At 53.1% G+C, this 21,610-nt stretch overlaps 1 protein-coding gene across 1 annotated transcript in view; it reads right to left on the reverse strand.

Moving 5' to 3' along the window:
* Window positions 1–21,610, reverse strand: part of GRB10 (growth factor receptor bound protein 10) — a 173,260-nt gene that overhangs the window by 129,489 nt on the left and 22,161 nt on the right. The window contains exon 2 of the mRNA XM_035026488.1: window positions 10,843–10,997. The gene's annotated coding sequence lies outside the window, so the exon portion shown is untranslated. The remainder of the gene's footprint in view (window positions 1–10,842; window positions 10,998–21,610) is intronic.

The following is a 21,610-nucleotide window of genomic DNA, read 5'->3' on the forward strand; positions in this document are numbered from 1 at the left end:
GAAGGGGTGTGGGGTCCCCAACCCCCAGGAGCCCCCCAGGAGAAACCCAGCTAGACTGCACAGAGGCTGCTTCCCTGCAGAGTCCTTCTTAACTGCAAACCACTGGTGAGTGACAACCAGGACACTTGGGGGGCCTGGGGGGGAGAGACTTATTTTTCATGGAAAGTCCTCTGGAGCTGTTAAGTTTCATGCCAAGCGCAGGAATTACGTATCCAAACAACAAGTGAATATGATCACTGGGTTTTAAATCTTGAAAGCATTAAGGCTGCACTGCCTTCCAGAGCTTTCCCGGGATCGTTGGTGAATTCAGCAGAGTAAACCAGTTTCTTGGGCTCTCACGGCACCAGACGCGTATGGACTACAGGTCAGGGGAGCGAGCCTTGCTTCTGCTCACTCTACGTGGCAAAGCTCAAATCCTGCAGCGCGTGTCAGAGAAGGGTCGGGGATCTAATGCCATCCCTCACACGGCTGGGGAAGCGAGTCGTGCATCCCGGTTTAGAGGTTTCTGACAGCTCTAATCAGCATAAATGTCGGCTCTGTTCTTCAATTTCACAGCTATGGCAAGTGGGCAATTCTGCAGCGCAGTCCCACTCACACCCGCTGCCTCGCCGTCCACCACCTTGATTACCAGGGACAGATAACTACTCTTATTTCTAAGGCTGTTGATTCAGTGTGTCACCCATTCACACCTCACAAAAAGCCCTGACCCGCGAAGCCCTCAGCTCTTGCTGTGGAGAGGCCGTCTTGGCCAGAGATGCTCTGGATGTGCTCTTAGTCACTGCTCTGCCCCGGAGACCCTAACGCCAAATACCTATTTCTGAGCTGCATTAGCACGCAGAGTGCGCGCCCCCATGCCAACCCGCCAGACCCAGGACAAGTTGCCTGGGAAACCTACCCCCACACACGAAGTTCTACCCTCCCGGAGGGAATGGCTCGGCATCCGTCCACCAGAGAAGACGTGTGTGTGTGTGTGTGTGTGTGTATATATATATATATATATATATATATACACACACACATACACAGGTACCTCCAACAGTGATCATCAGACCGGGGAGCTGGCAAGAGGAGATGATCCACAGGGCCACCGCATGTCCCTCCACCAAGGCCGGGGCTGGGTCGGTTAGTAGGTTTGCACAAGCATCAGATCTGGATCTCTTATTTTTTATTTATTTACTTATTTATTTTATTACGCTCCACATCCAGCATGGAGCCCGACGCGGGGCTCGATCCCACGACCCCGAGATCAAGACCTGAGCTGAGATCAAGAGTCAGATGCGCCACTGACTGAGCCCCCCAGGCTCTAGATCTGGATCTCTTAGATACAGTTTAGCTACAGGAGGTTCTGATAATGTTTCAAAACAACCCGAATATGTTCACTTTAAATACATTAGCTTTAACTGAAAAACAATCTTTCCTGATGAAAAATGACAAAATTCTGTCCTTGGTAGGACTTGAGTAACTCACCACCAAGGGAAAGATGCCGGATCCTCTGCGGAGGCGACAAGCTACATAGTGAAGTCGTGTCTTTTCTTTTTTTAGAGAGAGAGGAAGTGGGGGTGAGGGGGCAGAGGGGAAAAAGAGAATCGCAAGCAGACTCCACGCCCAGCACAGAGCCCCACGCGGGGCTCAATCCCACGACCCTGAGATCGTGACCTGAGCTGAAACCAAGAGTCAGAAGCGCAACCGACTGAGCCACCCAGGCACCCCAAAGCAGTGTCTTTTCTCATATTCCGACGACCTGGGTTCCAAAGAAGAGAGGCATGCACATGGTCGGGCTACGAGAAATCCACGACCCAGCCCCAGGAACTACAGACAACGGTGGCCTTCCCTCGGACACTGAAGGAGGGTAACTGCGGCCACCAAGCACAGTGCTTCATCCCTCGTGCACTCCAGAGAGCTGCGTCGCCAGGTTAAAGGCTCACAGGAATTCTGGAGGAAAGTAAAACCATTCAGCTTCCCGTAAAACCCACGTATTTTACTATGAGGTCCTTCTTGCTTCTGTGAACTTGAAAGGAAGGTGGAAACAGGCACCAGCCCTTGGCTCTGCTTCTCGTGTCCTCGTGAGGAGCAGGAGATATGTGGAGCAGAGCCCAAGCCACGTCCAAGCCCTCCCCCCCCCCCCCCCCGCCGCTGCATGGCCTGGAGCAGGTTCAGGGTCCCTCGTCATCGGCTAGGTGACACGTATTTTTTAGAAACTCCTGCTTTCTCCCCTGAAAAAGGTCAAAACGGTCCTCTACAACCTAGATGATGCTAAAAAATCTCCAAACTCCAACACACATAATAACCTCTTTCACGTGAGACTTGGATTTTCATGACAACATTCTTGAATGTCTAAACTGTAAAATGGGATTTAAAAACTGTTCTGTTTAAACAAGAAATGGGTTTGTATCTATGCTGGCCACACTAGTCCCACACTACCAGGGTCTCCACAGATAACCACCGAGAGTTTTTCTTCTGCAGTTTGCAATTCGCAGGATCTGTCATTTTGAGAGAAACACCTTCCCCCCCGGTTCTAAAACCTGCAGTAACTAAGAAAGCAATAACGTCCCGCCGAACCATCCACATCCACTGCGCACTCTCCAGACCCACAGACATCGAGTTCCTTGCATACGAAGCCGTAAGAGGACGAAGGAGCTGCAGGAACGCCCTCATCTCCGTCGCCCGTCCCGTCTCCAGGACCAAAGACAGCTGCTTCCGCAAGCGTGGAGCCTTGACATGGAGCCCTTCAATCCACGTGAGCTTGTGATCATCAACCTCACCGCGCGTCATGATGGCCCTCCATCCTCTTTCACTGAGACTATAACTCAAAGAAAAGGAATCCTCCTTTCGCCCACTGGCCCGGCAACTCCCTCCGGAACCACGTCACCAGGCTGCCCCAACACCCCCCCACCCGAAAGAAGAACGGGAAATCTTCTCGAAGACAGTAGCGACATGTGGCCCGCAGATCGCACACAGGAGCCCCGGGGCTCTGCACAGGGAGGCAGCCTAGCAGGAGCGCCCTCTGCTACCTCGGGAGCTGAGTTCCCTTGGCAGATGTCAAGGCAGAATGTCCTCTGCACAATTTCTAAGATGGCCATAAGAAACATCGTGGCAAATAAAAGATAACTGATAATTGATAATCTATTTTCAAATAGATAAAAGCTATTTGAAAAGCTCAATGAGCACCGTCATTGGATAAGGACCAAAGACCAAAAAACCTAAAAAAAAAAACCCATTTCCTCACTGCCTCTTTTCTCTTTTCTACCTAAGCAGGTGCACACATGAAGGTCTCCCCTGTCCTTCTGCTTCCATCTCTCGGCAACACTGTACAACAGAAGCTTCCACGACTGCAAACAGGTCAAGCCTGACAAGAGTCAGCCTTGCACCGAGACATCTAGAAGCGCTAGAGTATGCCAGCCACGAATCTCAATAACCAACAGCAGCAGAAATAGAGCAATCATCAAACCCAGGTTTGCGCTGACTACCCCTCCAACATCTGTGAAGTCAAGCCACGTCCAGCACCAACGCCCGAAGAGCTAGGTTTTTACATCACAAAGATTCAGGAGTTCTGGTCTCATGACGCTGACCACTTTCACAGAAGAGCAAAGACACCTGAGATGACAAGTCACCCAGGCCCCAGATCCAGCCGGCACCGACCTCCGCAGCGCAAGATGACCCACTGCCGACCGGAAGGATGGGCCTTCCCGGGCCAGTCTGAGCTGTCTGCGGAGAAAAGTAAGTCTGCTGTGTTCCAGGAGTCATCTTCAAGCACTGAAGACATGAGCAAAATAAATAAGGTCAGGGTAGACTGAAAGCATCCCCAACGGTTTGCCCCAACACCACGGACCAGACCGAGCAGCAAGAAGAACTTGGTGCTATCCATGTGCATCCAGAGCGGCCAGCCTGGAAGAGAGAGATGACTCTCCCGGTGCTTCATCCCCTGCCTTGCCTTGCCTTCGACACTGTCTTCCTGACCAGTCTGACACCTGTTCTCCCCCAGCCCAGAACGCATGTGGCCCCAAGCCAGACACCCAGCCCTCGACAGGAGGAGATCAAACCTGGGGAGGGGGATGGAAGGAAAAACGCGCTTTCCCACAAGCCTGGCCATCAGAGGTGTTTCCAGGTCAGTGCCTGATCCAAGGCTGCCAGGTGGACATCCCCGTGACTTACCCTAAGTACCCTGGTAACTGCGTTTCCCCTGCAGTGCACTCTGTCCAAATTCACTTTGGCCCTGTCACTTCTCTAAAACACTGAGCTTTAAGAAATAATGCCCGTTACCTTAGACATAAGTACTCCAATACCTAAAGTTCTCAGAAACCTGTCAATACTTAACATTCTTACATGATCTGGGTTCTCTCGAGAAACTCCTGTCTCGCAGATACATTGGTCATCACCAATACCAGGGCAACAAGGCTCCCTGAGCACCAGATCCTGCCCCAACCCGGATGGACAGAAATAATAGCAAAAAATGGCTGTTTGGGGTTCTAAATCGGAGAATAATGGCAAAGAGATACACATGCAACATGAAACAAACAGGTGACTGATCAGGTATCATGATTCTTCCGATGCAGTTAGGTGCTGAAGACTTCGAAGTCACCTGCTTCACTTTACAAACACTGGTTTCTTTCAGGTGTCGACAGAATTCCAACAATCATTTTCATCTCGTGACTGAACCTTGTAAGTAGCCACATAATTAACCTCCAGCCCTCTTCCAAAAGAATTCAACCACCCTGTGTGAATAAAAGACTGTGGACGGAAAGCTCCGAGAGCCAAAGTGGAGATTTCCATGTCCAGCCACGATGGACATCACACAACAAGGGAAGGGAAGCATCGGAGAGGTACAGAGAAGAGGGCCACTACCTGGGGGCCTCGGGGCATGAGGAAGAACGTGGGGGTGAGTTCCCGGGCTTCCCTTTCCCACAGATCTCGGACAGGGCACTGCAGAAGTCTCCAACCAGGAACCATCAACAACCTGGGTAAGAAAAGCTTCCAGAAAGCCCGCCCCCAACCCCAAACAAAGGATGGGGGGGAGGGGAAAGGTGGTCTAACAAAACCAAAAACCTTGTCCACAATAGCCATCCTACTGTAGCCAACAGCACTGGAAAAACCGCCCCACCCATCCCGGTCTCAGCAGGGCACGTGGGGGCTCATTTCCCCCCCACCCACCCAGCCCCTGACTTGGCGGGGGGGGGGGCCCCACTCAGATCCCCTGGGCAGCATCTGCTGCCCAAAGGGGAGGGGATCTCAATGTCCCACCCAGTGGAAATAGACGCCTGATTCCCCTGCAGGAGTATGGCCAGGAGGGGCCACGGGGGGAACTCTGCCTCTAATCCGTCCTGGCATTAAGGGAACAAGGAGGGAGAGGTGGGCTGAGTCGGCACTTGCTCTCCTCACCGCACCTCCCATACCAGCAGGGTCGAGGGGGAGCGGAGTGACCCCGACAAGTGAGGAGACCGTGGGTGTGCACCCTCCACTCCCCCACCCTGCCCCCAGGGGGCCCAGAGGGGCGAGGGGTCTCCCCTGCACTAGGCTGCAGGGAGGCTGTGCTCTGGGAAGGTGTGGACGTCCCCCGGAACCGCGACAAGGCGCCGTCCGCAGGTGGTACTTGCCGGGCCCAGCAGGCAGGGGACACGCGGCCCCACGCGGACTGCGGGCACCTCCTCCTCCGGGGAAACTGCCTGCTAAGGAGATGAAGCAGGACCCTGACTCTCACCCCCTAAAGCCGAGATGTCCAGAGTACAACTGCAAATCGCCTGTCACTCCAAGAACAAGGTCCATCGCGACCGGAACAAGAAAAGGCAACAGCAGACCCGCGGTGACAGGACTCTGGTTGGAACCGGCATGGATTTCAGAGCATCCATCATAAAAATGCGCCCCCCCGGGCAATGACAGACTGTCCTGAAACAGGTGACACCGCAGAGCTACACCTCCAAGTGACTCACAAGCAGGGTGCCAGCAGGTCCTCTTTCTTCCTTCAAGCTTATGGTCAGGGAGCTTTAGATTCCTTCCGTCCTGAGATCCTTCCTTCCGTTATTCCGGGAATAAGGTGCGGAGACCCAGCCAGCCAACAATGCCATCAGGTGCTTATCAGATGCAAGGACTCGATGGAGGGCAGAGATACGGGGCGCACGCGCAGCGAGGGACAGGGGTCCGCGCCCCAGCAGCATCAGGGCGTGCCAGGGTAAGCGCCCCACGTGAGGCAGAAACAACATGGGCACTCCGTGGAAGAACACAAAAAGTCTGCCAAAAGAGCGTGAGGAGGCTTTCGGCACAGAGTGGACGGCAGAAGCACAGTGAAACAGGGGAGCAACGAAGGAGAGCGGCAAGGGAGAAGCGTGTGGTTCCCAAAGCCAGAAGGCGGGAGGAGGCCAGAGAGGAAGACACACCACGGCGTGCACGCCAGTCCCTTCGAGATCTCTCCGCACGGATGCTGGCCTCAAGCTGCGGCACGACTGGGACTGTCTGCCCTTGAAGACAGGAAGACAGAAGTCGCTCCATTTCTAGTTGGATGCTGAGAAGGTCTGGGAGTCAATCAGAGCGTAAACGGGGAGGAACGGCCTATCAACACAGCGGGGTAGAGAAATGGCTTCTACCTTCGCCGAACCTGGTCTTGCTAAGCAGGTCTCACGAGCTGCAGCGGTCACTAGCCCTCCCCTGGCTGCATCCCAAGGAGGCCCAGAGAGGCGCTGCCCTGCTGTGCCTGGGGTGGTGTGCGAGCTGCACCACTGGGGGCGGGCCCAACTTCTGCTGTTGGGCCAGAGCGCACTCGGGGGACGAGCCCCGCAGAGGGGGCGATGCAGTGGGCACGGGGCCTGGGGATGCGACGCCCTGACCCAAGTCAACCACCCTACAAACTCTCCAACGACAGCAACACAAGCAACCAGAAACTGGGGCCAGGGGACGACCAAGCTGTGGTCCCACTGGGGCCTCATGGGAGCGAGAGTGGGAGAACAGAAATCGGGCAAGTAGGACATCTGTGTCTTTCCCTCTCTCCTGCTACGACCCCAAAACATACGGGGCTCTTGGGATGCAGTGACGGTGAAGAACAGAGGGAGGGCGGCCCTAATGCCCCACGGATCTCCCCGCACTGTCACTGACCGCCCACAACCCCATCGCTCCAGGATCACGATTCCCACCGCGGGCTCACCCATATGCAGACGCTGGGTGCCCTGGTCAGAGCTGCTGCCCAAACTGAAGCCTGTAATTTATTAACTTCCCTGTTGGCCACGAACTGGTCCCTCCCAGACCCTCTTATTCTGTGTCACAGCATCTTCCTGAACCCCCGGGGTTTAGTACGGTACCTGGTACCAAATGCGTGCTCTACGGAAATTACCAAATGAACAGAAAAAGTCCGGAAAGCGAGAACTGATCAAATGGTTTCCGTCAAACACGTTATATGCCATGTTCAAGTTAGCAGAGCGTAACTCTGGTCAGATTTGTTCTCTTTAACGCAGGGGATCATGGAGGACGCCACGGAGCCCCACCCTGCACCCGGCGGGGTCAGCACTGCCTTGCAGAGGACGCACACTCCAGACCACCCAGCACAACGGCCTGTGCATGCAGCCCACAGACCTGCACCCCTGCAACCCCTCCCAACCGCTCCCTCCATGTCCCATGGAAGTGCGTTTTTGAAATTGTCTGGCCAGGACTAAGGATGCAGTGTGAGGCCACGAATAATACAAACTGGCTTTTAGGGGCGCCTGGGGGCTCAGTCGGTAAAGCGTCTGCCTTCGGCTCAGGTCATGATCTCAGGGTCCTGGGATCGAGCCCCTCATCGGGCTCCCTGCTCAGCGGGAAGCCTGCTCCCCCTGCTTGTGCTCACTTGCTCTCTCTCTCAAATAAATAAATAAAATCTTAAAAAACAAAAAACAAAAAACACTGGCTTTTAAAAAAATGTAAGACTTTGTACGTCGGACTCATCCCTGGAGAAGCCCATCATGAGAGCTGTCAGTGACCACAGGGAAGACTCGAAGGCACCCACGTCCACTGTCCAGCCATCCCCCAGACCCAGGGGGCTCCGGGCCCCCCGAGCACTCAATGGGACCCACACATGCGGCAAAAGAGGACATCACGACCCACACACGTTGCAAAAGAGGACATCACGTGAGAGTTCAGGTCAAGAAAGGGTTTTCCAGCTAAAATGTTTCTGGAGGGGCGCCTGGGTGGCTCGGTCATTAAGCGTCTGCCTTTGGCTCAGGTCATCATCCCCAGGGTCCTGGGATCGAACCCCGCATCGGGCTCCCTGCTCCGCGGGAAGCCTGCTTCTCCCTCTCCCACTCCCCCTGCTTGTGTTCCCTCTCTCGCTGTCTCTCTCTCTGTCAGATAAATAAATAAAATCTTTAAAATAAATAAATAAAATGTTTTTGGAAATTCCCTCCCTGGAGCAATCTCCAGGGATCTACCCCTTATTCACTACACCTGCTGACCTCTCTGGGCACTCAAACTCACCAGCCCAGGGACAGATGGCCCCAGACCCAGCTCCCCACTCCCGGAGGATAGACGCAGGAACGCCCCGCCCCCACCGTGCCTTCCACACCGGCGGACCCCACACCTAAGCCGCCATGGAGAATCAGATTTCAGGCCCCGAATGGGAGGATTCGTTGTGAGAAGAGACTTAGTTTCATTGTGTGCCCGAGCCAAGAGGTCCCTGGCGAGGCTCTCGGCATCCGGGGGCTCGTGGCTTTGAAGGAGAAGCCGCGTTCAAATGCTAACAGGGAAAGAAAAGAACTAGAGGTGGAGGCTGCTCAGACAATCCAAGGAGCGGGGACAGGAGCGGCCAGGGGCGCTTCTTGCCTTTTTCCGGATGTGCGTCCCCCGCACTGTGATGACCCGCCAGGGACCCTCGAGGAAGCTCCCCGGGTCCCTGCTGAGCCAGAGGCAGCAGGAAGGTGCACAGGGGCCCAGCAGGATGGCTGCCCGCCAGTGGGAGCATCAGCCCGACCCACCGCACCCCCCCACCGGCCGCCTTCTGCACCCCGCCCCCCCGGAACTTCAGGAACTGTGTGGGCCCCGAGGACAGCGAAACCAGGGCCAAGCCAAGCGACAGCTGACCAGCACCTGTGCTCCAGGTCTTGGACACTGAAGGGACGGAGCCGTGATGAGGCACGATGTGCTACTTCTTCTCGCTCATTCTCCTACGAGACTTTTCTTTCTGCAGCCTCCCTCAAGAGCCCGCAGGGCACTCCTGTTCCTTTTCATCATCTCTGCTGTGACAAAGAGGGTCAGGGGCCTCTGTTTTGCAACAAACAGTGCGTCCTGATGGCGTTGGTCCTCCAGGAGGGCGGCAGAAGTTTGAGGAGGTCATGGTTCCTGGGATGCCAGCCTCACTCAGAGGAATGGGGAGCGGAAGCAGAAGCTACTCCCAACTCCGTGTGGGGGACGTTTTCTCTGTGAGGGCTCATGGGGGAAGGAAAAAAACCACACCCCAGAATAAAAACTCAATGGTCATGCTAGCTATCCAGAGAGAAAGAAACACGAAACCTTTTGAGGCTGAAACAGGACATGTAAAATGTCATTTGGCATCTACCACAAGGCTGACGCTCGAGAAGGGTCTGCTGAATAAACCCAATTAATCAAGGGATTCAAACCCTTTTGTTCTGCGTTGTAGACAGTTTAGGAAAACCCAAGTGCGTCAAAGGTCATGGAAGGAGGCCACATAAAGTAGGCAAGCTGGAGAGAAAGCCCAGCACTCTCATCCCAAGGACTGTGGACCCCAATTCCTCGGCCCGGGGGCCCCTCTGTTAGGGGCTAAATCCAGATGTTCCCATGCTAAAGCCCTAACCCCTGAGCCTCAGAATGTTCTGTATTTGGAGAAAGGGTCTTCAAAGGGGTGATTAAGATCAGATGAGGTGATAGGTGGGCCTTAATCCAAGAGGACTCACGTCCTTATAGGAAAAAGAGATTAGGACACAGAGGCACACGGAAGGGAGACCGTCACGCTAGGACCAGGGAGAAGGCAGCCGTCTTCGTGCCAGAGAGAAAGGCTAAAGCCACCTGCTAAAGGAGAATCGTCTCTGCTGACACCCTGATGTCGGACTTCTGGCCTCCAGAGCTGAGCCAAAATACACATCTGTGGTTCAAGCCACCCAGGCTGGGGTATTAGCTACGGCAGCCCGAGCTGACCGACCACTCTCCCACACCCACCGTCCTCCCTGGGAGCAAAGGCTCAAGCAGGCGCATTTGCTGGAACACTGTTCTGGCCTCAGTTCCCCCACTAATATACCCACAGAGAGCATGATAAGATCCCCACACCCCAGCCGACCAGGACAAAAGAAAACAGTCCGTGCCCAGGTGTAGCACTGAGGGGAGGACACGCCAACACCTGCCCCGGACCTTCGTTATTGATGGGCCCCCCAATATCAGGACTAAGGTGGGGCAGACCCACACAAGTGGTGTTGGCAAACAAGGCCTGAGTGAAGAGCCGCACCCCCTCCCCCCGCTTCCATTCTGGCCTGTTACCAAACACAACAGCTGCGAACCTCTGAGGGCTCATATGCACATCTCAGGACAATCCAGGAGGTATCATCACCCCCCCCCCTCTTGACAGAACACCAAGGGGGGCTGGAGAGGGAGAGGCATGCGCACAGTGGGCATGAAGGGTGGTCTGCAGAGCCCCACTTGAGGCCCAGTGAGGAGAGGTCTCGGGCCACCCACCTCAGCCCAGTGAGCAAAGGGGCGGAGAGGGGCCACGGAGAGACAGGTGCACAGACTCCCTGCAGAAACCCCAGAATAAAGGAGCCATTGTTATGCCCAGGCCTGCAACGGCAAGCATTTATTGATCTCGGCTTAATCAATATTTAACAGACGATTCTCCTACTAAGAGAGAATCCTACACACCAGTGAAAACCCAATGGACCTTACCTGTCAGGGGCTTGCCCGGGCTCAGGTGGTTTGGCAGCCGCCTCAGCTTGACCAAGAGGACCCAGGTGAGAACCAGCTGCCGGTCACGGTCACGGCGCCCGCGCTCCCCACGGCTCCATGCTCCGGCTCAGCATGGTGCTCACTCAACTCCAAAGCTGAAAGTCAAAGAGGCCGTCACTGAACACGCGGAACTTATGCAAACCTGCATTTTATGCTCTGCACCCAAGACTAAAATCTTTTAAAACAGACACACAGGATATCTTTTTTTTTTTCAAGGAGATTTAATTTAAAAATTCTTCAAAGAGCAGAACGAGAAAGAAGTCCAAGAGGAGCAGGCTTCTAGTTGCCATGTCAACGGACTGCAGAGACAGATGCCTGCAGAGACCAGAGACCAGAGAAGCAAGGGAGGCAGCTCTGGGTCCCAGGCCATAGTCTGCACGTGTCCCCCCACCCCCAGGAAAAGCAAGTGCCCCCGAGGCGGGCGGGGCACAAATGCACAGACCTTTGCCCTCTTGCAAGGCCAAGTTCACCTGTAATTCATTCTTCGAGCCCAGATCAAAGCCCACATCCTTCCCAGGGTCCTCCCAGACTACAGCCCTCACCCCACCCCACAGAGACCCCCCCCAGCTCAGCCCAAGTACCAGCCCCCCGGTACAGAAGGCTCCGCGGAACACCGGGCACGCATGTTTAACAGGAGAGGGCAGAAGCAGGTGGACCTGCCCTTTGAATCCCGCTACTTGCTTTGATTCCCTCATGCAACTCATATTTCCTGAGGGATGAGCAGGAGGATTGCTCTAGGCTCGAAGGACAGCGTCAGGACCAAGACAAAGCCTGGCTGAGCTTGGAGGTGAGTTTTTAGTCACCTGGGTGCTCCCCGACACAGTTTCCTCTGCAGGACAGTGCGCAGAGAGCCCACCTCCCCGAGGACTGTAACACATCACATCGGAATGCCACTGACTCTTCACAGGTCAAAATGCAACATACTCCCACGGGGACTCAGTGGGGCAATCAGCACAGAGCAAGCGTGAGTCCAAGAGAGTCTTCATCAGAGCTGCTGCCTCTGTGTTTGAGCTGGTCCACGGGCTGCGACGTGGGTGCCCTTGGTGGGGAGAACAGAGCCCTAAACTAATTCTTTCTGATCACTCCATGGTGGAAATAAACCCTGCCCTGCCTCTGACCTACTACGGAAGAAGTCATGGACCTAGAACTTACTAGAAAACCAGCATGAAGCACAATGGCCAGGGATGAGGCGCAGGAGCCAGAGAGCCTCTTATCTCCTGACACCACCCTGTCTCAGCAGGTGACATCTAGGGTAGGCACTAAGCCTCTGAGTCCCCAGCTCCAAAATCAACATAACGACAGTATCTTCATCTAGAGTTTTTTTTTTTTTTTCTTCCATCTAGAGCTTTTAAGAAAAAGAAATGAGCCTGTAAAGACGTAGGACCCAACATGCGGTAAATATTAAAGGAATATACTAGACATGAACCATGACACGTCCCACAGTTCCCCCACGATCAGGTGCTAGACACTTGGCCACCCGCAAGCCTGCCGGTGTTCAGACGGGATGCTGATCTTCTTAGGACCGAAAGGGGGACACAGGATACAGGATTATGTGCCTGTTCAACACTGAACATCACCCGTCGATGCAAAGGCATTTTGAGTAAGGGCACCTGCTTTCACCCTCTCAAAGAATGTGCAAGTCTTGGGACACCTGGGTGGCTCAGTCGTTAAGCGTCTGCCTTCGGCTCAGGTCATGATCCCAGGGTCCTGGGATCGAGTCCCACATCAGGCTCCTTTTTCAGTGAGGAGCCTGCTTCTCCCTCTCCCTCTGCTGCTCCCCCTGCTTGTGCTCTCTCTCTCTGACAAATAAATAAAAATCTTAAAAAAAGAATGTGCAAGTCTGAAACACATTACAGCAATTATGTCCAGTGCAACGTCTCTAAATTCTAGTAGCTATGTTGACCACAAATTAAAAAAAAAAAAAAAAGTGAATGGTCAAATAAAAATGGGGCTCTTTGAAATGACAAAGGGCTGGAATGTGGGAAAACGGGACTCCGGTCCCATAACACCTCTGCTCCTGAAATTCTGAGACATTTCCCATCTTTTCCAGAGAAACTAGTCTTCCCTGGATTCTGATCCAAATGCCCCATGACTGCTTCCAAATGCGTCTTTTCCGCATAGGCCTTTAAATTTGCAACATACGCTTGGGAGGTTTGCCTTATTTTATAACGGGCAACATAAATTCATCTACTACTCGAGAAAAATGACACGCAGTTGCTTGTCAAGCTCATCGCCACTTCGACCATTTCTATTTTTAAGAAAGTGGATATTGAACTTCCCAGCAGACAGAACAAAGACAGGATGATTTCTGAATGTGGTGAGCTGGCAGATCCACTGAGATGCGTCCTCATCAACAGCAGGACCAAGCAAGAGGCACAGAGCCCCTGCTGCAAACAAGCCTCCAGGCGCCGTGAGCAACAGCCCATCAGCACCCACGACCACGACCACCAACACTGCCACTGCTGGGGTGGTGACACGGAACAGAGTCCCCGACACTGCACCCTTCGCCCGTCAATCAAGACAGCGCGTCCCCTGCAAGCTCCCCATCAGACACGACGTGAACTTGAAATCCGACGTGCATGAACTTGGGCAAAACCAAACGTCCTTACTGACTTCCAAAGTATGGCAGAAACAAAGGACCCCTTGATTTCTGCGTAGCATCTGGGATATCTTCCCAAACTTCCAGAGTTTATATTAATCTTTCCTTCGGTCTAGTTTTCGCACACTAAATATTTAGAGTCATAACAGTGACTATTTAGACCCTCAACAAATCCCACCTTCCGTGACGAGGATATTCAGCGTGTGTGGCCGCACCACTCAGGAACAGTCTATGCCTTCGCAAAAGGGGACGGAATGCCCTTGATGTAAAAAAAATAAATTCGGGCGCCTGGGTGGCTCAGTCGGTTAAGCGACTGCCTTCGGCTCAGGTCATGATCCTGGAGTCCCGGGATCGAGTCCCACATCGGGCTCCCTGCTCGGCAGTGAGTCTGCTTCTCCCTCTGCCCTCTTCCCTCTCGTACTCTCTGTCTCTCATTCTCTCTCTCTCAAATAAATAAATAAAATCTTTAAAAAAATAAAAATAAATAAAATAAATAAAAATAAATTCAATATCGTACGGATAGCGGAGTCCACTTGTGACAGCAAATTGAGAAAGGCGAGTTGAGAAAGAGATCAATGGAATGGAAGTGAAGGAAAAGTCATTATAAAATGTCAGAATGCTAGTGCCGGAACCTGAGGACAGCCTTTAAAAGAGAAGCAAAAATCAAGCCGAAATTCCAAAATTCCACAGCTCACACCACTTTGAGTTGGTGCTCCTGCAGCCAGAAATGCCATCGTGACCGCCCTGGTCGAGAGGGCGGAATGTGAGGACAAAGGAAAGCGGCCACACCCAAATGCCAACATCGTCCTCTCGAACCACCCAAAACACAGGAAGTGTTCAGCACAATGCAGCAGGGACTCCGTGGCCCGCGCCCAGGAAGGCCCTCCCTCCGTGGCCCGTCCACCAGCAGACCCTCAGGGGCTCCCACAGGGATGGCAAGCTGGCCCAGGTCAGGGGATCCCATCCCAACTGGCTGCCATCACAGAAACTGCCCTGACTTAATCAAAATGTATGCATGGGCCCAGAACAGGGTTCTCAACTCCACGGTCAAGCAGAACCAACAATCCTACCAGTCCTCACTGTGGGGCTTCCAGGAGCCACCGAGCAAGCTCAAAGATGGGCTATCCAAAGGACCCTTGCCCGAGGCCTCCCCAACTGGACATGCTGCAAGACGGGGGGCTGCCGCCAGGAAAGATACAGGAGACGACTTCCCTCGACAGCCAAAGTCAGAGGGACAGCAAGGGACAGGGTAAACGCACGCGCCCACGGACACAGTGACTGCCCGGAGAACGGATGAAGAGCCAACACACACACGCACATTTTAGCTCAGTCCCAAGAACAGAAGAACAGCCCTACATAAACTAAAGAACGTCGCCACTTGCCTGAGACGTGGAAGAGGCCTGGACTAACGGAAACATGTGAAGTTCCCAAATGGGAAGATGAAACCTCAGAGATTTTGATGCTCTTCAAAGCCATCAACTGAGGAAACTAAAGCTAGTTTTGTAAATGAGGTGCGGTTATCCATCTAAATGCATTAAAACTAACAAGATCAATCATGAGACCACCGATTGTACAACATTGAGGGTTACTCTCATCTCAGACTAAATTATAAGGCAAAAATAGTTAGTGTGGTACCCCCACAGAGCTACATGCAAGAGGGTTCATCAGAAAGAGTGGGGCTGACCAACAGGAATGTGCAGATTTGCATCCCGTGCTCCACGAAGCATCCTAGTAAGAGCATGTCCGAATCATCAAGCTTCCACAACCTGGCACGCAGGATCCACGGGGCTGAAATCCCAGGGTTGACCAGCTCTCCCAGACGGTCCTGCTGATGCCACCGAGGATGAAGGGGACGGCCGTGATGCCCATGGATGGCGATGACAGCCACCTTGATTGACAGCCTGTCATAGGTCACACGTCTCACCAGATGCTCAATAACCAATAATCAAACGGTTTTGAGGATTAAGTTGAAACAAGTAAATGCAGAGAAGACATATAATGAAATGTAAAAATGAATGGTTCTTACTTAAGAACAAGGAACGACTGTCAATCCTTCAAAGCAGAATCATTATCCCATTTTAGGGATGAAGAAACCAAGGCTGGGATACAATGCGTACCTCCCAAGGTCCCACAGCTAAGAAATGGAAGAGCCAGGACTGAATCAACAGGTATTTATTTGAATCTGCCCCACCTATTTTATTATTTTGTTGATGAACAGCATTTGTAGGATAAGAAGAGAATAGAAAAATTTTGGCACTCATTTACCACGTTTCTCCTCATTTTTGTTCTTTTGGATCACATTGTTTGGAGCATATTTTATCATTTTATTTTAGAGAAGGAAAAAAAAAAACGGTCCAAAATAAGAGCCTGAAATTCCAAGCACAGAGGATAACGGGGCGGAGGCGGGGGGGGGGGGATTCCCCTGATTTGCAGGTCAGAGATGGGGTGTAAAAGAGGGAACGTTCTTGACCTAATGAAAGCATCTACCAGAAACATCCAGCAGCCCAGTGGCCTACATAATGAGGCAGCACTGGTAACCTCGCCCTTAAAATTAGGGCCAGCAAGCCCAGATGCAGCAAGCCCCATGGTCACCCCCTAGATGATACAGCAAAGTACGAAACAGAAACCAGGCTTGGAAGTTGTCTAGAAAAAGCTAAGAAGCCAGTGTTATTTACAGGGGAAATTCAGGACCACCAGCTGAAGGCTGAGCTCCTGTCAGCATTTAATAAGGTCGGGATCCCAGAGCGACCCCCACACCCTCAGTCTTTCAGGCAACAGCACCAAGCCAGTTAAAAAGTATAGCAGTAAAGTGGTTTTATTCATAGAAGCAACAGAAATAACGTACTTAAGAAGTACATATGAGATCCCGAGGAAAACCCAGAAACTCTGGTGAAGAACCTAGAAGAAATCGGAAAGAAGACGCCAAGGCACCAACACAGCACTTTCTGGGAAGGGAAGCCCTCCCCTCGCTGCTCCTGCCCCAGGTAATGGGAAGGTGCACCCCCAGCCGACACCCCAGGTCTGCCAGGGACCCACGGCTTGCCTGTGGACAGGTGGACAGGAACGGGACAGACACAGAAGTCAACAGAACGGGAACAGGATCCGGGTGGAGCTGAGTGACCATAGAAGAAGGAAAAGTAAGATCCAGGATAAGGGGCTATTGGTGCTCAGTAAGACACAGGCGGATCCTCACCGCCCACCATTCCCGATAGATGAATGACTTAATCATCATGAAACATAATAAGAGAAAGCATAGAAGAACAACGTTATGAAATCTGGGTGAGGAAGATCTTCCTCAGCAATATTCTCACCCTGGAAGCCAGGAAGGAAAATCCAACTCCTTCATGGCACCCAGCCCTCTCTGCAAAATCAAAGGGCAAGCAAAAACCTTGGGGAGAAAAAATAACTGGAAGCAAGGCAAATGCACCTGTCCCTGTCCCCCCTCCCCTGCTTGGCACAACCCACCAAGTCCCCCATCCTCACCCCTCCCTCCCACACCTGCCATCCAGTGGCACACGTACTCTGGCTACAGGAGCATGAGAAATCGGCCCACTACCCTCCTCCCCTCTCTGCTGCCAACACCAGGCCGCTGCGCTCATCCGACCTAGAACCAGCCTCAGCACCTGCTGTCCCCCACACCCCTCTCAAGCTGGCTTCAGATGCACCTGGACACCCCCAACAGCAGTCTGACCCAGGGGCCTGACCCAGGGGCCCCACCTCCCCTCTGACCCACACTCACCTCACCCACCAGCCTCTTCCAGGAGCTCAGACACTGCCTGCCCTCTGGGATGTCCTCCCCTTCCTTCCCTGCTCTGCACCCAGACCCTGCTCAGCCCTGCTCCTCTGCCCAGGACTCCTCTGGCCCCACAGACACATCCAGCCGTTCTGTGGGCTCAATTCTCCTTCCGGCTCCCTCCCGCAAGGATGAAATGATGCAAATCCCAAAAGGTGCCTCTCACGGAACTGGCCAAAGGCAGCCTTGACCAAGGTGGAGGCAGAGATCACAGAGGAAAGGAGCTGAGGAGGAGGAGGAAGGAGGGGATACTCTCACAGAAGGGGAAAGTGACAAACAGGTCCACGAATTCACCTGAATTAATGGCAGGAAAGGACCCAGGAGGACACAGACCATCAGTGACCGGGAGGGAGGCCAATCTGATGGCTCAGAGGGCGCAGCTGGGACCTTCACTCTATTCTACAGACTCTGGGTCTGAATGTTTGCAAGAAGGAACAGGAATCACATAATTTTAAAATTGATCTTCCTAGTCAAAAGTGCTTTTGTCAGGTTTCAGACCAGTGGTCCTGCTGCTTCTCCCCCCTTCCCACCCCTCACCCCAAAACCCCACCTGAGTCCCTCATGACGCTCAAGCACCGTCTCCTTCCCTCGCCCTGTGGCTGGCTCTCCCCGCTCCCCTTTCTAGAAATTCCAGAGAAATCACAGCTCTCCCCGGAAAACAATGAGGCCATTAAGTGCTGTGGGCAAGTCACATGAACCGAGAACAGCCCAGAAGCTTCTAGAAATGCGAAGGACTCTGCCCCCACCCCCATTTTCTTTGTTTTGTTTTCCTTCCTTCCTTCTGCATTTTCTTTCTTCCCTCAGGAAGTTAGAAAAAAAAGCCAACAAGATAAAGAGGAAAGTAAGTGAAGACCCTATCATCTGTGGAGAAACTTCGCTATGTGATTTTGAGTCATGCTGAATGAGGCACCACCAACCACAGGTTAAGATTTTGCCCCTCGTCACAGAGGAAATCTGTGGGAAACAGAGTCATCTTGTGTGGATGCCCATCACCACCCCGAGAACAGCCCAAATCACGGGGCACGCCCCACGGTCCCATGTCCCCCCACCTCCAGAACCTTACCTGTGAAAGACAATCACCTTTCCTCCTCAGTATCACTCAATACCCCCCGTAGGGAACAACTGGGGGTTCTAGGTTTGGGGGATAAAGTGTTACAAACATGTGTAAGGAAAAATGCTCCTTCAGTGCAGGGAATCAAGATTCTAATAAGGACAACGGAGATGCCAGCGGGTCTGTCCAGCCCGGAAACTGGCCCAGCATCTGGGCATAAAAAAGAACTGCTACAGTCGACAGTCTAATCACCTTTTATTACTTTTATCAAGTCTAGCAGTATGAATCTTCAGTGACCTTTAGTTATCCCCTTGTATTTAGCCCTTCTCAAGCCCTGCTCAGCCCTTCCAACAGCTCCTCCCCCCACCCTCCCTCTCCCCTCCCCTCCCCCTGTCCCCCCACCGTGTGAAGGCACAGTGAGGAGGGGCCCCCTGCACACCAGGAAAGGAGCCCCTACCACATAGGGAATCGGCCAGTGCCAGATCTTGGACCCATGCTCCAGATGTGTGAGAAGTAAATGTGTGCTGATTAAGCCCCAAGTCTGTGCTATTCCGTTAGGGCAGGCCCGAGCAGACTAAGACAAGGGTGGACGACGTACTGACTGCCCAGCCCCAGCACCACACTGCTCAAAGCAGGGGAGGGGGGGATGCCTCTGTAGATATAAATACCCCCACCCTGCACAGACCGAACAGTCTCACACTCCTCCCTGAACCGGACCTCCTCTGGCCACACGGGCACCAGCTCAGGACACACGGGCTCGGGGACTCTCTGCAGAACGCAGAATGTTCTGGTCAGACACACAGAGCCGGCCTCCATGCCTGCTGGTTCCACTCGAGAGTCGCAGGGTGGCAGCCCCCACGAGCCGTTCCCTCTCAAGGACCCTGCGGCCACGCTCAAAGTCTATCTTAGGACCTGAAGAACAGTTCCTACATGATCCTATCAAGGTGCATCTCTTAGATTCCACCTCCCAGTGAGCCCACTTTGACAGGACGCAATGGACCAGTCATCTCCTATTCATGGACGCAACCCATGACAGGCTGACAAGCGGGGTGACCAGCATGGAGCTTACCCTCTTGCCACATCTTTCTGTCCTTCCCCATCCACTGCTTCACTCCTTTGTCATGTGCCAGGAGCCTGTGTCTGCCCCCCTTGACCCTGTTCCATCTGCCTGGGACTCAGGAGACCCGCTGAGCAAGTGGCAGAAACGCCCCCAATGCTCTCTGAACCTCAGGCTCCTTATCGGTGCCAGGAGGGCCTCGGGCAACTGCTCCTATGTCAGGGTTGGGAGTGAGAGCTATTTGGGTGAAGTCTTCTGCTTTGGGGTGCCTGGGTGACTCAGTTGGTTAAGCGTCTGTCTTCGGCTCAGATCATGATCTCAGGATCCTGGGATGAGTCCCGTGTCAAGCTCCCTGCTCAGCGGGGAGCTTCCTTGTCCCTCTCCTTCTGCCCTTTGCCCCCTCCCGTGTGCTCTCTCTTGCTCTCTCTCAAATAAATAAAATCTTTTAAAAAAAGAAAAGAAAAAGAGAAAAGGAAAAAAAGGAAAGGAAAGAAAAAAGAAAAGAAAGGAAAGGAAAGAAAAAAAAGGAAAGGAAAGGAAAGGGAAAAGAAAAGAAAAAAAAAGAAAACAGAAAAGAGAAAAGAAAAGAAAAGAGAAGGTCTTCTGCTTTCCAAACATCAGACAAAGCAGTTATGTCACAGACGCCCTTGGGTGGGCGGCCTCTCATCACCCGTCCTGCTTACAGGTGGTTGTCCAGTGACGGGCAGATCACCGAGCAGCACTTGGCGATTTTCCTCGGGACACTAAGGCTCTTGTAAGCCCAGGAGCTCATGGCAGGCACCGAATGGCTTGTGTTACCTTCTCTAACAATCATTCCATGTTTATCTTTGTCCTGAAAGTCATGACTTTTTCCTTGACTCCATAAGCATTTACTGAGTGCTCATGACAGCCTCCATCCTGATGAGCACTCTCAACAAGATGGTCCCTAACCTTGTTTCTTGGGGCAGTCGACGCCAAGACGCAGGAGCGTGGCCAAGCCTTGGTCCACACCCCGCAAGGAAAACATGGGAAGAAAAGCAGTCTGTGGCATGCATGGCCAATCACTGCTTTTATCCGTTCTGCAAAAACTGGCATGAGCGTGTTGAAACCCGTCCCAAGTGAACTTGTCCTCAGGTATCTAGCAAGGGACGCCCAGCTGTTGCTAATCCGCGTGGGAAACAGCCCTACACAACTGGTCACTTCTCTAAGGAATCCCAGCTATTCACACATCCTTGACCCGAGAGCAGGTCCTCTTCCTGCCTGGGAAAGTCTGTCCCCCCGGGGCCAGAGGCAAAGGGAAAGGGACAAAGCAGAGCCCCACTCACAGTCAGACGAGCAGAAACCTACCCATGGGCCGGGGCGGCGGGGGGGTTGCTGTTTCCAGCAAATCACGCTACCCAGAGCCCGCCACTTAGGAGAGGTGAATGCACCTCAAAATTTCCAGTGTTCCTCACGTCAGCGCAGTCTTGGGGACAAGGCGGGGTCTTCCACTGGAAAGCTAACCCAGACCTCAGCTCCACCAACTGAAACCCACACTTCATCCTCCAGTATTCAATTTTCCTCTTCCTGGTGATCGGAGCTATGAAAACAGTCACGACAGAGGAACTTCAAAAGGCCTCCCGTAGGGGGCCTGGGTGGCTCAGTCGGTGCAGGGTCCAACTCTTGGTTACGGCTCAGGTCCTGATCTCAGGGTCGTGGGATCAAGCCCCACGACAGGCTCTGTGCTCAGCAGCGTCTCCCTCTGCCCCCTCCCCTTCCCGTACTCCCTCTAAAATAAATCTTAAAAAAGAAAAAAAAAGGTCTCCTATAAGGATTACTAAAGGTAATCTAAATCCTTTCAGAATTCTATTACCTTCCACGACTGGGACGCCAAATGCCCAGAGAGGTGGGAGCCACCTCACCCTACAGGAGGCCTCACACGAGGGAAGCCGGCGTGGAGACCCGCGAAGGAATCTGTCCTTTACCTGCGTCAGCGACTGAAATGCTTTTCCTTTGCCAACAGAGATCGCGTAATCCTCACGTCCCCGGCCTCCCCCTCACACTTCCCAAGCTGACCCGTGCTCAACAGCTTGGATATGCTCTACGGCTTGTCATGCATCACCTGCATGGTATAGTCAACAAATATTTGGTCCTTGTCCCAGTTCCCGGCACACGGCTCCTACAACTCCCGGAAGCTCCAGAGTGATGAGTGTCTTGTAGGCCTAATGAAGCAGGTGGCTGGGACCCCCT

This window comes from Mirounga leonina, unplaced genomic scaffold, assembly GCF_011800145.1.
Source record: "Mirounga leonina isolate KUSES-001 unplaced genomic scaffold, KU_Mleo_1.0 Mir_199, whole genome shotgun sequence".
Lineage (NCBI taxonomy): Eukaryota > Metazoa > Chordata > Mammalia > Carnivora > Phocidae > Mirounga > Mirounga leonina.